Source organism: Nerophis lumbriciformis, linkage group LG07, assembly GCF_033978685.3.
Source record: "Nerophis lumbriciformis linkage group LG07, RoL_Nlum_v2.1, whole genome shotgun sequence".
In the NCBI taxonomy this organism is placed as follows: domain Eukaryota; kingdom Metazoa; phylum Chordata; class Actinopteri; order Syngnathiformes; family Syngnathidae; genus Nerophis; species Nerophis lumbriciformis.
Window position 1 is genome coordinate 3182501 of NC_084554.2, and position 16732 is coordinate 3199232.

General features: G+C 43.7%; 1 protein-coding gene across 2 annotated transcripts in view; it reads right to left on the reverse strand.

Annotated features, from left to right (window-relative positions):
* mkxa (mohawk homeobox a) overlaps window positions 1–16732 on the reverse strand; it is an 89913-nt gene that overhangs the window by 3736 nt on the left and 69445 nt on the right. The window lies entirely within an intron of this gene.

Below are 16732 nucleotides of genomic sequence, written 5' to 3' on the forward strand. Positions count from 1 at the left end.
ACGTTTTGTTTTAGTCATGTTCGGTTTTGTTTTCGGACTTTTTGTGCACTTTTGTTTTGTTTTGTCACCATAGCAACCGTTAGTTTTCACCTGTCACGTCACGCACCTGTTTCACGTTTTGAGTCACGCACCTGTTTTCGTTAATCATGTCTGTAGTATTTAAGTTCATTGTTTTCAGTTTGTCTTTCTGGTGACATCCCCGCATTTATGCTTCTGCACACTCTCCACACCCTTATGACCCTTGCTGCTCTTTTTTTCATGCCGGTTCCATGCCAAGTAAGTTTTTGTTTATTAAGCCACAGTTAGTGTTTTTTGTTGTTCATAGTTTCTGCCTTTGTGCAAGTATTTGTTTTCATAGCCAAGTCGTTTCTCCGCCACTGTGCGCGCTTTTCGTTTGTATTTTTTTGTAGTTATAGTGTTTAAATAAGTCATGTATTCACCTTCACGCCACATCTAGTCCAATTCACTTGCACCTCGGGAGAACAAACCAAGCCATGGTCCTAGTCCTGACAAAATCATGGTCCCAATAACATTGCATCTAATAGAGAATGAAATCCATCAAAATGAGGGTGGTCCCAAAAAGGAGGGATTTTTCAAATTGACTGTGTGTCGCTTTTAAAAGCCCTCCCCTTCTGGTCAACATATGAAATAACAAGTGTGTGTAAGAAATTTAAATGCGCCCCCTCAGGCCAAAATTAATACAAATAAAATAAATATGTATATAGAGACATACTATAATAATGAAGATTAAAAACCAGTTACAAACAAAAATAGAAAAAAAACCCTAAAAGCTTACTTTTTTCATATTTGCATAGTATGTATATATTATTAATGTTATAAATACAAATATTTATATATCTAGAAAGGCTGGTCCTAAAGAGGTAGGCATTTTTCAGAGGTCTCAAGAAGGTAACACATACTAATACGTGTGTGTGTTCTTGTATTTCTCCCCTTCTTGAGACATCAACAAGGAAAAGTATCTTCCATATGAGGAGGCGTGAACAAGTGATGACATAAATCATGGTCTCAATAACATTGCATCTAGTAGAGAATGAAATCCATCAAAATGAGGGTGGTCCCAAAAAGGAGGGATTTTTCAAATTGACTGTGTGTCGCTTTTAAAAGTCCTCCCCTTCTGGTCAACATATGAAATAACAAGTGTGTGTAAGAAATTGAAATGCGCCCCCTTTGGCCAAAATTAATACAAATAAAATAAATATGTATATAGAGACATACTGTAATAATGAAGATTAAAAACCAGTAACAATCAAAAAATAGAAAAAAAAAACAACTAAAAGCTTACCTTTTTCATATTTGCATAGTATGTATATATTATTAATGTTATACATATAAATATTTATATATCTAGAAAGGCTGGTCCTAAAGAGGTAGGCATTTTTCAGAGGTCTCAAGAAGGTAACACATACTAGTACGTGTGTGTGGTCTTGTATTTCTCCCCTTCTTGAGACATCAAGAAGGAAACGTATCTTCCATATGAGGAGGTGTGAACAAGTGATGACATAAATCATGGTCCCAATAACATTGCATCTAATAGAGAATGAAATCCATCAAAATGAGGGTGGTCCCAAAAAGGAGGGATTTTTCAAATTGACTTTGTGTCGCTTTTAAAAGTGCTCCCCTTCTGGTCAACATATGAAATAACAAGTGTGTGTAAGAAATTGAAATGCACCCCCTTTGGCCAAAATTAATACAAATAAAATAATTATGTACAAAGAGACATACTGTAATAATGAAGTAAATAATGCAGATTAAAAACCAGTTACAAACAAAAAATAGAAAAAAAAACCCTAAAAGCTTACCTTTTTCATATTTGCATAGTATGTATATATTATTAATGTTATAAATACAAATATTTATACATCTAGAAAGGCTGGTCTTAAAGAGGTAGGCATTTTTCAGAGGTCTCAAGAAGGTAACACATACTAGTACGTGTGTGTGTTCTTGTATTTCTCCCCTTCTTGAGACATCAAGAAGGAAACGTATCTTCCATATGAGGAGGTGTGAACAAGTGATGACATAAATCATGGTCCCAATAACATTGCATCTAATAGAGAATGAAATCCATCAAAATGAGGGTGGTCCCAAAAAGGAGGGATTTTTCAAATTGACTGTGTGTCGCTTTTAAAAGTGCTCCCCTTCTGGTGAACATATGAAATAACAAGTGTGTGTAAGAAATTGAAATGCGCCCCCTTTGGCCAAAATTAATACAAATAAAATAAATATGTATATAGAGACATACTATAATAATGAAGATTAAAAACCAGTTACAAACAAAAAATAGAAAAAAAACCTAAAAGCTTACCTTTTTCATATTTGCATAGTATGTATATATTATTAATGTTATAAATACAAATATTTATATATCTAGAAAGGCTGGTCCTAAAGAGGTAGGCATTTTTCAGAGGTCTCAAGAAGGTAACACATACTAGTACGTGTGTGTGTTCTTGTATTTCTCCCCTTCTTGAGAAATCAAGAAGGAAAAGTATCTTCCATATGAGGAGGCGTGAACAAGTGATGACATAAATCATGGTCCCAATAACATTGCATCTAATAGAGAATGAAATCCATCAAAATGAGGGTGGTCCCAAAAAGGAGGGATTTTTCAAATTGACTGTGTGTCGCTTTTAAAAGTCCTCCCCCTCTGGTCAACATATGAAATAACAAGTGTGTGTAAGAAATTGAAATGCGCCCCCTTTGGCCAAAATGAATACAAATAAAATAAATATGTATATAGAGACATACTGTAATAATGAAGTAAATAATGCAGATTAAAAACCAGTTACAAACAAAAAATAGAAAAAAACCTAAAAGCTTACCTTTTTCATATTTGCATAGTATGTATATATTATTAATGTTATACATACAAATATTTATATATCTAGAAAGGCTGGTCCTAAAGAGGTAGGCATTTTTCAGAGGTCTCAAGAAGGTAACACATACTAGTACGCGTGTGTGTGTTCTTGTATTTCTCCCCTTCTTGAGACGTCAACAAGGAAAAGTATCTTGCATATGAGGAGGTGTGAACAAGTGATGACATAAATCATGGTCCCAATAACATTGCATCTAATAGAGAATGAAATCCATCAAAATGAGGGTGGTCCCAAAAAGGAGGGATTTTTCAAATTGACTGTGTGTCGCTTTTAAAAGTCCTCCCCTTCTGGTCAACATATGAAATAACAAGTGTGTGTAAGAAATTGAAATGCGCCCCCTTTCGCCAAAATTAATACAAATAAAATAAATATGTATATAGAGACATACTGTAATAATGAAGTAAATAATGCAGATTAAAAACCAGTTACAAACAAAAAATAGAAAAAAAAACTAAAAGCTTACCTTTTTCATATTTGCATAGTATGTATATATTATTAATGTTATAAATACAAATATTTATATATCTAGAAAGGCTGGTCCTAAAGAGGTAGGCATTTTTCAGAGGTCTCAAGAAGGTAACACATACTAGTACGTGAGTGTGGTCTTGTATTTCTCCCCTTCTTGAGACATCAAGAAGGAAACGTATCTTCCATATGAGGAGGTGTGAACAAGTGATGACATAAATCATGGTCCCAATAACATTTGCATATAATAGAGAATGAAATCCATCAAAATGAGGGTGGTAACAAAAAGGAGGGATTTTTCAAATTGACTGTGTGTCGCTTTTAAAAGTCCTCCCCTTCTGGTCAACATATGAAATAACAAGTGTGTGTAAGAAATTCAAATGCGCCCCCTTTGGCCAAAATTAATACAAATAAAATAAATATGTATATAGAGACATACTGTAATAATGAAGATTAAAAACCAGTTACAAACAAAAAAAAAACAAAAAAACTAAAAGCTTACCTTTTTCATATTTGCATAGTATGTATATATTATTAATGTTATAAATACAAATATTTATATATCTAGAAAGGCTGGTCCTAAAGAGGTAGGTATTTTTCAGAGGTCTCAAGAAGGTAACACATACTAGTACGTGTGTGTGTTCTTGTATTTCTCCCCTTCTTGAGACGTCAACAAGGAAAAGTATCTTCCATACGAGGAGGTGTGAACAAGTGATGACATAAATCATGGTCCCAATAACATTGCATCTAATAGAGAATGAAATCCATCAAAATGAGGGTGGTCCCAAAAAGGAGGGATTTTTCAAATTGACTGTGTGTCGCTTTTAAAAGTCCTCCCCTTCTGGTCAACATATGAAATAACAAGTGTGTATAAGAAATTCAAATGCGCCCCCTTTGGCCAAAATTAATACAAATAAAATAAATATGTGTATAGAGACATACTATAATAATGAAGATTAAAAACCAGTTACAAACAAAAAATAGAAAAAAAAACCCTAAAAGCTTACCTTTTTCATATTTGCATAGTATGTATATATTATTAATGTTATACATATAAATATTTATATATCTAGAAAGGCTGGTCCTAAAGAGGTAGGCATTTTTCAGAGGTCTCAAGAAGGTAACACATACTAGTACGTGTGTGTGTTCTTGTATTTCTCCCCTTCTTGAGACATCATAAGGAAAAGTATCTTCCATATGAGGAGGCGTGAACAAGTGATGACATAAATCATGGTCCCAATAACATTGTATATAATAGAGAATGCAATCCATCAAAATGAGGGTGGTAACAAAAAGGAGGGATTTTTCAAATTGACTGTGTGTCGCTTTTAAAAGTCCTCCCCCTCTGGTCAACATATGAAACAACAAGTTTGTGTAAGAAATTGAAATGTGCCCCCTTTGGCCAAAATTAATGAAAAACAAAAAATAAATATGTATATAGAGACATACTGTAATAATGAAGTAAATAATAAAGATTAAAAACAAAAAATAAAAAAAGATTAAAAAAATAACTAAAAGCTTACCTTTATTATATTTGCATAGTATGTATATATTATTAATGTTGTAAATACACTTCTTTATATATCTAGAAAGGCTGGTCCTAAAGAGGGAGGCATTTTTCTCAGGTCTCAAAAAGGTAACAGACACATGTTGTGTGTGTGTGTGTTCTTGTATTTCTACCATTCTTGAGACACTAACAAGGAAAAGTAGCTTCCATATGAGGAGGTGTGAACAAGTGATGACATAAATCATGGTCCCAATAACATTGCATCTAATAGACAATGTCTCATTTGCACCCCTGCTGGTGACATCTATCAAAATAAGGGTGGTCCCAAAAAGAAGGGGATTTTTCAAATTGACTGTGTGTCGCTTTTAAAAGTGCTCCCCCTCTGGTCAACATATGAAATAACAAGTGTGTGTAAGAAATTGAAATGTGCCCCCTTTGGCCAAAATGAATGAAAAACAAAAAATAAATATGTATATCGAGACATACTGTAATAACTTGAAGTAAATAATGAAAAAAAAATAAAAAATATAAACTAAAAGCTTACCTTTATTATATTTGCATAGTATGTATATATTATTAATGTTGTAAATACACTTCTTTATATACCCAGAAAAGCTGGTCCTAAAAGGTAGGCATTTTTCACAGGTCTCAAGAAGGTAAGAAATACAAGTGTGTGTGTGTGTGTGTGTGTGTGTGTGTGTGTACGATGACACTCCTTTGGCTTTAAAGAAGCCCGAGGAGAGAGCAGAACATCTGGACCCGCCAGCCTAAGCTCCCTAAACACAGCCGAGGCGACGAGGGCCTTGAAGAACCTCACTTTTGACCAAGATCTAGGGGAAAAACATGAAATGGTATTTTGAGCCAACTTGTCCCTCAAAAGTTGACTTCTTGCTTGTGCCTGCCATAAAGCGTCCCAAACAGATGTAAAACCAGGAGTGTCCTGGTTAGACCTAGAAGGAGGGGTCGGGGGAAATGAGCGACTCGAGAATCCAAATATCCATTATTTAATAAGTATGTTAAAGTAATGCAGATACCACTGATTTTCTTGCTGAGCCGATACCGAAGACATTTCATAGGAGGTGAATGTGACAGATGGTCACACCAATATTAGTATCGGAAGAGATCGACGGGCAAATTGGTGCAAGGTCTTCAGTTTTACGGACGCTGTATCGATCCGTTGTGGTGAAGAAGGAGCTGAGCCAGAAGGCAAAGCTCTCAATTTACCAGTCGTTCTAAGTTCCCATCCTCACCTATGGTCATGAGCTTTGGGTTATGACCGAAAGGACAAGATCACGAGTTTCTTCCGCCGGGTGGTGGGTCTCTCCCTTAGAGATAGGGTGAGAAGCTCTGTCATCCGGGAGGAACTCAAAGTAAAGCAGCTGCTCCTCCACATGGAGAGGAGCCAGATGAGGTGGTTCGGGCATCTGGTCAGGATGCCACCACGGGGAAGACCCAGGACACGTTGGGAAGACTATCTCTCCCGGCCGGCCTGCGAACACCTCGGGATCCCCCGGGAGGAGCTGGACCAAGTGGCTGGGGAGAGGGAAGTCTGGACCTGACCTCGGATAAGCGGAAGAAAATGGATGGATGGATGGAAGTGAAGAAGTTGTACGAGGACTGGCATCATTCCCATAAAAAGTCCAAGATTTGCAGTTTTTTTTAAGGACTTGGGAGGACAATTCATAGGAGGTGAATGTGACAGATGGTCACACCAATATTAGTATCGGAAGAGATCGACGGGCAAATTAGTGCAAGATTTTCAGTTTTACGGACGCTCTATCGATCCGTTGTGGTGAAGAAGAAGCTGAGCCGGAAGGCAAAGCTCTCAATTTACCGGTCGTTCTAAGTTCCCATCCTCACCTATGGTCATGAGCTTTGGGTTATGACCGAAAGGACAAGATCACGAGTTTCTTCCGCCGGGTGGTGGGTCTCTCCCTTAGAGATAGGGTGAGAAGCTCTGTCATCTGGGAGGAACTCAAAGTAAAGCAGCTGCTCCTCCACATGGAGAGGAGCCAGATGAGGTGGTTCGGGCATCTGCTCAGGATGCCACCACGGGGAAGACCCAGGACACGTTGGGAAGACTATCTCTCCCGGCCGGCCTGCCAACACCTCGGGATCCCCCGTGAGGAGCTGGACCAAGTGGCTGGGTAGAGGGAAGTCTGGACCTGACCTCAGATAAGCGGAAGAAAATGGATGGATGAATGGAAGTGAAGAAGTTGTACGAGGACTGGCATCATTCCCATAAAAAGTCCAAGATTTGCAGTTTTTTTGAAGGACTTGGGAGGACAATTCATAGGAGGTGAATGTGACAGATGTTCACACCAATATTAGTATCGGAAGAGATCGACGGGCAAATTAGTGCAAGATTTTCAGTTTTACGGACGCTCTATCGATCCGTTGTGGTGAAGAAGGAGCTGAGCCGGAAGGCAAAGCTCTCAATTTACCGGTCGTTCTAAGTTCCCATCCTCACCTATGGTCATGAGCTTTGGGTTATGACCGAAAGGACAAGATCACGGGTACAAGCGGCCCGAATTAGTTTCCTCCGCCGGGTGGTGGGTCTCTCCCTTAGAGATAGGGTGAGAAGCTCTGTCATCCGGGAGGAACTCAAAGTAAAGCCGCTGCTCTTCCACATGGAGAGGAGTCAGATGAGGTGGTTTGGGCATCTGGTCAGGATGCCACCACGTTGGGAAGACTATCTCTCCCGGCCGGCCTGCGAACACCTCGGGATCCCCCGGGAGGAGCTGGACCAAGTGGCTGGGGAGAGGGAAGTCTGGACCTGACCTCGGATAAGCGGAAGAAAATGGATGGATGGATGGAAGTGAAGAAGTTGTACGAGGACTGGCATCATTCCCATAAAAAGTCCAAGATTTGCAGTTTTTTTGAAGGACTTGGGAGGACAATTCATAGGAGGTGAATGTGACAGATGGTCACACCAATATTAGTATCGGAAGAGATCGACGGGCAAATTAGTGCAAGATTTTCAGTTTTACGGACGCTCTATCGATCCGTTGTGGTGAAGAAGAAGCTGAGCCGGAAGGCAAAGCTCTCAATTTACCGGTCGTTCTAAGTTCCCATCCTCACCTATAGTCATGAGCTTTGGGTTATGACCGAAAGGACAAGATCACGAGTTTCTTCCGCCGGGTGGTGGGTCTCTCCCTTAGAGATAGGGTGAGAAGCTCTGTCATCCGGGAGGAACTCAAAGTAAAGCCGCTACACCTCCACATGGAGAGGAGCCAGATGAGGTGGTTCGGGCATCTGGTCAGGATGCCACCACGGGGAAGACCCAGGACACGTTGGGAAGACTATCTCTCCCGGCCGGCCTGCGAACACCTCGGGATCCCCCGTGAGGAGCTGGACCAAGTGGCTGGGGAGAGGGAAGTCTGGACCTGACCTCGGATAAGCGTAAGAAAATGGATGGATGAATGGAAGTGAAGAAGTTGTACGAGGACTGGCATCATTCCCATAAAAAGTCCAAGATTTGCAGTTTTTTTGAAGGACTTGGGACATGTACACCTTGTAAATACTTGGTCACGGTACACACTGACAACAGCAAACGTGGGCCTCATTAGGACCAAGACTTCACGCCGCAGCTCTCTACGCTGACACGAGAAGAACTTAAGACTTAGGCCAGAAGTCCAAATACAGTTCTGACTTTTAGTGCCTGAAAGCTCTCCAAATAAATCCATCGGATTCTCCCTGATGTCCGATCAGTCTGTTTGGCTTTTATCAGCCAGGTATTTGGCTTTGTTGACTTAGTTCAGGTCCCTGCGCTCGTTGTATCGATCCGTTGTGGTGAAGAAGGAGCTGTGCCGGAAGGCAAAGCTCTCAATTTACCGCTCGATCTACGTTCCCATCCTCACCTATGGTCATGAGCTTTGGGTTATGACCGAAAGGACAAGATCACGGGTACAAGCGGCCCGAATGAGTTTCCTCCGCCGGGTGGTGGGTCTCTCCCTTAGAGATAGGGTGAGAAGCTCTGTCATCCGGGGGGAGCTCAAAGTAAAGCCGCTGCTCCTCCACATGGAGAGGAGCCAGATGAGGTGGTTCGGGCATCTGGTCAGGATGCCACCCGAACGCCTCCCTAGGGAGGTGTTTAGGGCACGTCCGACCGGTAGGAGGCCACGGGGAAGACCCAGGACACGTTGGGAAGACTATGTCTCCTGGCTGGCCTGGGAACACCTCGGGATCCCCCGGGAGGAGCTGGACCAAGTGGCTGGGGAGAGGGAAGTCTGGACCTGACCTCGTATAAGCGGAAGAAAATGGATGGATGAATGGAAGTGAAGAAGTTGTACGAGGACTGGCATCATTCTCATAAAAAGTCCAAGATTTGCAGTTTTTTTTGTGGGTTTTGCGTAATCCCGAACATCCGTTAGGACACGTGTAGACCTCATGAAGGACTTGGGACATGTACACCTTGTAAATACTTGGTCACGGTACACACTGACAACAGCAAACGTGGGCCTCGTTAGGACCAAGACTTCACGCCGCAGCTCTCTACGCTGACACGAGAAGAACTTAAGACTCAGGCCAGAAGTCCAAATACAGTTCTGACTTTTAGTGCCTGAAAGCTCTCCAAATAAATCCATCGGATTCTCCCTGATGTCCGATCAGTCTGTTTGGCTTTTATCAGCCAGGTATTTGGCTTTGTTGACTTAGTTCAGGTCCCTGCGCTCGTCTTGTTCACCTCTGCACTCCTGGATCAATGCACTGTTCTTCGCAGTGCCCCGCCAAAATAAATGCAAGGCTTCCTGTCAGTGTTTGGACTCAGCGCTCTGTCCCGAATCAGCACTTCTTGTACAATTCCACAATATTTTTTTATGAAAGCTTTTGAGGCACGGAGCTCCAATCTTCAACAATGTGATTTTTGTTGGCCGTTTTACGGTTTAATCCGTGACTGCGCGAAGACCACGGACGCATCCTCATTCCGGGTTTCATCAGTTTTTGTCTCGCAGGCGGTTGATTGGCCACATTCTCCATGATGCCAGCAGAGTAATTACAGGGCCAATCTTCACATGATGTTTATGTTCCTGAGGTATATTAGCTCAGTGTTTACTGCTGTGGCCTTAGTCGTTAGTTATGGGGACCAAAATAAAGGTCCCCTGAAGGGAAACCTGTTTACAAAATCACTGTAGGGGATTTGTTTTGGGGACTTTTGCCAACTTTTCCAACTTTTCTTCCACACTCACAGTGCGACTTTGCTGGGTGCGTTTTGGACATGTCGGGGGCACCCCCGGACTCGGGTGAAACGCGGCAGGACCTGTGGGACTCGAACCTGGGTGTCATTTTTGATCATTTTCGGGACTTTTGCCAACTTTTCCAACTTTTCTTCCACACTCACAGTGCGACTTTGCTGGGTGCGTTTTGGACATGTCGAGGGCACACCCGGACTCGGGTGGAACGCGGCGGGACTTGTGGGACTCGAACCTGGGTGTCATTTTTGATCATTTTCGGGACTTTTGCCAACTTTTCCAACTTTTCTTCCACACTCACAGTGCGACTTCCCTGGGTGCGTTTTCGACATGTCGGGGGCACCCCCGGACTCAGGTGGAACGCGGCGGGACTTGTGGGACTCGAACCTGGGTGTCATTTTTTATCATTTTCGGGACTTTTGCCAACTTTTCCAACTTTTCTTCCACACTCACAGTGCGACTTTGCTGGGTGCGTTTTGGACATGTCGGGGGCACCCCCGGACTCAGGTGGAACGCGGTGGGACTTGTGGGACTCGAACCTGGGTGTCATTTTTGATCATTTTCGGGACTTTTGCCAACTTTTCCAACTTTTCTTCCACACTCACAGTGCGACTTTGCTGGGTGCGTTTTGGACATGTCGGGGGCTCCCCCGGACTCGGGTGGAACGCGGCGGGACCTGTGGGACTCGAACCTGGGTGTCATTTTTGATCATTTTCGGGACTTTTGCCAACTTTTCTTCCACACTCACAGTGCGACTTTGCTGGGTGCGTTTTGGACATGTCGGGGAAACCCCCGGACTCAGGTGGAACGCGGCGGGACCTGTGGGACTCGAACCTGGGTGTCATTTTTGATCATTTTTGGGACTTTTGCCAACTTTTCCAACTTTTCTTCCACACTCACAGTGCGACTTTGCTGGGTGCGTTCTGGACATGTCGGGGGAACCCCCGGACTCAGGTGGAACGCGGCGGGACTTGTGGGACTCGAACCTGGGTGTCATTTTTGATCATTTTCGGGACTTTTGCCAGCTTTTCCAACTTTTCTTCCACACTCACAGTGCGACTTTGCTGGGTGCGTTTTGGACATGTCGGGGGAACCCCCGGACTCAGGTGGAACGCGGCGTGACTTGTGGGACTCGAACCTGGGTGTCATTTTTGATCATTTTCGGGACTTTTTCCCACTTTCCCAACGGGGGCGGTATAGCTCGGTTGGTAGAGCGGCCGTGCCAGCAACTTGAGGGTTGCAGGTTCAATCCCCGCTTCCGCCATCCTAGTTATTGCCGTTGTGTCCTTGGGCAAGACACTTTACCCACCTGCTCCCAGTGCCACCCACACTGGTTTAAATGTAACTTAGATATTGGGTTTCACTATGTAAAGCGCTTTGAGTCACTAGAGAAAGGCGCTATATAAATGTAATTCACTTCACTTCACTTCACTTTTGCCAACTTTTCCAACTTTTCTTCCACACTCACAGTGCGACTTTGCTGGGTGCGTTTTGGACATGTCGGGGGCACCCCCGGACTCGGGTGGAACGCGGCGGGACCTGTGGGACTCGAACCTGGGTGTCATTTTTGATCATTTTCGGGACTTTTGCCAACTTTTCCAACTTTTCTTCCACACTCACAGTGCGACTTTGCTGGGTGCGTTTTGGACATGTCGGGGGAACCCCCGGACTCGGGTGGAACGCGGCGGGACTTGTGGGACTCGAACCTGGGTGTCATTTTTGATCATTTTCGGGACTTTTGCCAACTTTTCCAACTTTTCTTCCACACTCACAGTGCGACTTTGCTGGGTGCGTTTTGGACATGTCGGGGGAACCCCCGGACTCGGGTGAAACGCGGCAGGACCTGTGGGACTTGAACCTGGGTGTCATTTTTGATCATTTTCGGGACTTTTGCCAACTTTTCCAACTTTTCTTCCACACTCACAGTGCGACTTTGCTGGGTGGGTTTTGGACATGTCGGGGGCTCTCCCGGACTCGGGTGGAACGCGGCGGGACCTGTGGGACTCGAACCTGGGTGTCATTTTTGATCATTTTCGGGACTTTTGCCAACCTTTCCAACTTTTCTTCCACACTCACAGTGCGACTTTGCTGGGTGCGTTTTGGACATGTCGGGGGCTCCCCCGGACTCGGGTGGAACGCGGCGGGACCTGTGGGACTCGAACCTGGGTGTCATTTTTGATCATTTTCGGGACTTTTGCCAACTTTTCCAACTTTTCTTCCACACTCACAGTGCGACTTTGCTGGGTGCGTTTTGGACTCGGATGGGACGCGGCGGGACTTGTGGGACTCGAACCTGGGTGTCATTTTTGATCATTTTCGGGACTTTTGCCAACTTTTCCAACTTTTCTTCCACACTCACAGTGCGACTTTGCTGGGTGCGTTTTGGACATGTCGGGGGCACCCCCGGACTCAGGTGGAACGCGGCGGGACTTGTGGGACTCGAACCTGGGTGTCATTTTTGATCATTTTTCGGGACTTTTGCCAACTTTTCCAACTTTTCTTCCACACTCACAGTGCGACTTTGCTGGGTGCGTTTTGGACATGTCGGGGGCCCCCCCGGACTCGGGTGGAACGCGGCGGGACCTGTGGGACTCGAACCTGGGTGTCATTTTTGATCATTTTCGGGACTTTTGCCAACTTTTCCAACTTTTCTTCCACACTCACAGTGCGACTTTGCTGGGTGCGTTTTGGACATGTCGGGGGAACCCTCGGACTCAGGTGGAACGCGGCGGGACTTGTGGGACTCGAACCTGGGTGTCATTTTTGATCATTTTCGGGACTTTTGCCAACTTTTCCAACTTTTCTTCCACACTCACAGTGCGACTTTGCTGGGTGCGTTTTGGACATGTCGGGGGAACCCCCGGACTCGGGTGGAACGCGGCGGGACTTGTGGGACTCGAACCTGGGTGTCATTTTTGATCATTTTCGGGACTTTTGCCAACTTTTCCAACTTTTCTTCCACACTCACAGTGCGACTTTGCTGGGTGCGTTTTGGACATGTCGGGGGAACCCCCGGACTCGGGTGAAACGCGGCAGGACCTGTGGGACTTGAACCTGGGTGTCATTTTTGATCATTTTCGGGACTTTTGCCAACTTTTCCAACTTTTCTTCCACACTCACAGTGCGACTTTGCTGGGTGGGTTTTGGACATGTCGGGGGCTCTCCCGGACTCGGGTGGAACGCGGCGGGACCTGTGGGACTCGAACCTGGGTGTCATTTTTGATCATTTTCGGGACTTTTGCCAACCTTTCCAACTTTTCTTCCACACTCACAGTGCGACTTTGCTGGGTGCGTTTTGGACATGTCGGGGGCTCCCCCGGACTCGGGTGGAACGCGGCGGGACCTGTGGGACTCGAACCTGGGTGTCATTTTTGATCATTTTCGGGACTTTTGCCAACTTTTCCAACTTTTCTTCCACACTCACAGTGCGACTTTGCTGGGTGCGTTTTGGACTCGGATGGGACGCGGCGGGACTTGTGGGACTCGAACCTGGGTGTCATTTTTGATCATTTTCGGGACTTTTGCCAACTTTTCCAACTTTTCTTCCACACTCACAGTGCGACTTTGCTGGGTGCGTTTTGGACATGTCGGGGGCACCCCCGGACTCAGGTGGAACGCGGCGGGACTTGTGGGACTCGAACCTGGGTGTCATTTTTGATCATTTTTCGGGACTTTTGCCAACTTTTCCAACTTTTCTTCCACACTCACAGTGCGACTTTGCTGGGTGCGTTTTGGACATGTCGGGGGCATCCCCGGACTCAGGTGGAACGCGGCGGGACTTGTAGGACCCGAACCTGGGTGTCATTTTTGATCATTTTCGGGACTTTTGCCAACTTTTCCAACTTTTCTTCCACACTCACAGTGCGACTTTGCTGGGTGCGTTTTGGACATGTCGGGGGAACCCCCGGACTCGGGTGGAACGTGGCGGGACCTGTGGGACTCGAACCTGGGTGTCATTTTTGATCATTTTCGGGACTTTACGCCTTCGTCCGGAGCCGTCTTTTTGCATCTTGAAAGAACTGAATGCTGGCTTCATTCTGTCACGATGGGGGGGTCGCAGCTTGCTGCGCGGTTGTTCTTTTAAGATGCAAAAAGACGGCTCCGGACGAAGGCGTAAAGATTGGATTTATTAACATAAATCACTCAACAACACAACAAAAAAGGCAAGCGTGCCTAAAACACATGAAGCTACTATTTAGCAGAAGCTATGGCATAGAACATGAACACTTACTTGGTCAGAAGGTGACGTAAACAGTGTGACATAATCAGTGTCAGGTGCGCGAGTGCAAAACGTGAGACAGGTGCGTGGCATGAGGACAGGTGAAAACTAATGGGTTTTCATGGAAACAAAGCAAACAAAAGTGAACAAAGGGTCCTAAAACCAAACCGAACATAACCAAAACAAAACATGATCACACAGACATGACAACCAGGAACTAGGAACAGGCAAAATGGAAACAGGAAAACTGGAAATAGCTAACGGCTAACAGGATCTGGCTAACAGGAAAACAAGAAGCTAGGAGAAAGCAAACTACAAATAGCTATAAGGAACAGCTTACCGCTATGACGACAGCGACAAGGACAGGTAGTTATGACATTGACATCGACAGCAACAAGTATTACAATGACAATCATGTTTTCCTGCACCAATCCTGCCTTCTCTTTATCTTGGGGTTCGTCACGAGGAAAAGCTTTTTTTTGGATTCGGCCATCAATGTTAAAGCATTGTTAAGCCTCTCTGCCATCGAAATCCCCGCGGGGTTCGTGTTTGGCTGGAGTATTCTGTCACAAGTTGTTGGTGACGAACCCCAAGATGCAGAGAAGGCAGGCTTGGTGCAGGAAAACATGATTGTCGATGTGATTGTCATCACCACCTGTCGATGTCGCTAATACTTGTCGATGTCTCTGTTTGCGGTAAGCTGTTCCTATTTGCGAGTTCCCAATTGCTATTTACAGTTTGCTGTCTCCTAGCTCCTAGTTTCTTGTTTTCCTGTTCGCTGGTTCCTGTTCCCTGTGCCTGTTTCCTGGTTTGTGTTTTGCCTTATTTTATGGACATTAAATCATGTTTTCCTGCACCAAGCCTGCCTTCTCTGCATCTTGGGGTTCGTCACCTACAACTTGTGACAACAATAAAGTTTCTTGAACATTAGTCTTGTATTCATGTTAACAATTAGCATCACTAGCTGCTAGCGAGCTATCAGGGATGCTAGCTTGCTAGAGATCAGCGACACTACGGTAGGGAAGGGATTCACACGGCGGGTTAATCATTATGCAATGCATTCTGCTGAAAATGATGGAAAGCGCCACTCTACATATCAACTGACGCTGTGGTCAAAGTAGTAATTGCCACAAAACACATTTTAAGATATTCAACACTCTACTGCCATCTGGCGGCTAAAGTACATTGTAGGGTTGTACACTATACCGCTACTAATCATTTAAATCCAGTACTATACTGCCTCTGAAAAACACCGGTACCATTTTTTTTTTGTACGAGCAGAGGAGCGTGTTTGTACTTACAAGCAAACACAATGGACGCATTTTGGCTTAAAAACTGACAATAAATGTGAAGCTATAAAACTGAAACTGAAACTTTAAAACATGGCAGCTAACGTCCATCCACAGTGTTTTAGCTACTTCTAAATCACTAATCCTGGCCTCTATGGCCACAAATAAAGTAAGTTTCTTACAAGTATCATTATCACTGCAGGACGAGGAATAGCTAAACATGCTTCACTACACACCAGCTCACCGGCGTCACAATGTAAACAAATGGGTGGATCTACACCTGACATCCACTGTAATGATACCAAGTACAACTACTATGATTACATCAATATTTTTTAGCATCACAAAATCTTAAAAATTCATATTATGTTTATAAAGTCAGTAAATACGTCCCTGGACACATGAGGACTTTGAATATGACCAATGTATGATCCTGTAACTACTTGGTATCGGATTGATACCTAAATGTGTGGTATCGTCCAAAACTAATGTAAAGTATCAAAGAAGAGAAGAATAAGTGATTATTACATTTGAACAGAAGTGTAGATAGAACATGTTAAAACAGAAAATAAGCAGATATTAACAGTAAATGAACAAGTAGATTAGTAATCATTTTTTACAGTTTGTCCCTCATAATGTGTACAAAATAATAGGTGTATAAATGACACAATATGTTACTGACTAATTAGGAGTCTTTGTTTGTTTACTTACTACTAAAAGACAAGTTGTCTAGTATGTTCACTATTTTATTGAAGGACTAAATTGTTATGTTATTGTTATGAATCCAGCAGACTGCTGATGGGAAGCTGGACTCCTTTCCCTGACTCAAGTTTTTTTTGAGTCACTCGTCAAAAGTGTGCTTGCTCAGAAACTGGCTGTGAATCAGTGCTTGTGATTCAGTAAAAGAGTTCCGTACAAGTCGACCATCTGCTGTAAAGATTCATTTATCTTTGACAAAATGTGACGTTCAACTGCACTGTGAAAAAAAAAAAAATCATCGACCGGAATGGAACGTTGTAGTCATTGCACTTAAAAAGTAGAACTCTTGTTTTCAGTACAATTTGTCCAAGGACAGGAAGGCTGTTTTTACAAATAACGGCATGAGCTGTTCAATGAAAGATTTCGTTCGTATACGCATTCAAATCAGTCGGGTACTTTCCTGGAAAATGCCA